This window comes from Hipposideros armiger, unplaced genomic scaffold (genome assembly GCF_001890085.2).
Source record: "Hipposideros armiger isolate ML-2016 unplaced genomic scaffold, ASM189008v1 scaffold_210, whole genome shotgun sequence".
In the NCBI taxonomy this organism is placed as follows: Eukaryota; Metazoa; Chordata; class Mammalia; order Chiroptera; family Hipposideridae; genus Hipposideros; species Hipposideros armiger.
Window position 1 is genome coordinate 223,970 of NW_017731560.1, and position 1,001 is coordinate 224,970.

Sequence of the window (1,001 nt, forward strand, 5' to 3'; positions counted from 1 at the left end):
GCAATGATGGTGCCAACTTGGGCCAGTGAAGCAACGTCCTCCACAACTAGGCTGAATAACAAAATGACAGCAACTTGTCTGTTCCCCTTCCCAAAATTCCTCAGGACTGTTCCCATCCCCCCAATTCCCCAATAAAAATCTTTTTAAAAAAAAGAAAAATAACACTGTTAGGAGAAAGGATGTTGATGCTTAATGCCTGTGAATATCACACTGGGTCAGACACCTGAGTGCTCCAAGCCCAGAAATCTGACACCTCAACATACACATTTTGGGAGAACCCAGTTATCCTTGCCAACATAGCCTCAGTAGTTTCAGTATGCTCCCCAAGAGCTGTAATTTTTGACAACCAGTTTTGAGCTTTCATTACCTCTTGGGGTGACGAAGTTCATAAATTTAATACTTTTTTTGGCTCTAAAGTGAACTGTAGCACTTTAAGAGGAAACCTCTAACTTGAGTGCGGTGCCTTAATTCCCCTGCCATCTCCATTATGAATTTTCATATTCAGATTCCATTCCCTTTTAGACTGAAGGGGTCTCAGCTCGGAGGTTTCTTCTCAACCAGGGCCCTCTTCCAGTTCCTTCCAACTGTGAGCCTGACCCTGATGAATGTGCTGATTCAGTGTTGTCATGAAAAGTGTTTCTAGCCCCACCCAAAGCCTTGGCAGAGGAAGGCATTTGTTTATTTGGTTTTGTTTTTTTGGGAGGGTTGGGGAGAGTGATTCGCCCCAGTGGCTGGAGACTGACACCCAACAGTTTTTACACAGCAGCAGGCAATGTGGCCGAGCAGCCTCAGTGGCCACCTTTCCAGAGGTTAGAAACTGCATCCCCATCTGCTGCCACAGGAGAACCCTTAAGGGCTTTTCTGACTGCAGGGCAAATGGAAGACCTGGTTCTTGGTGTAGCCTAATAATCTGAAGCCACACACTGCCACAGTATGCTCACAAAGTGTTAGGGAGAGAACCTTAGTGATGCTGTAGTCCAATCTCATTGTTCTTATGGGCA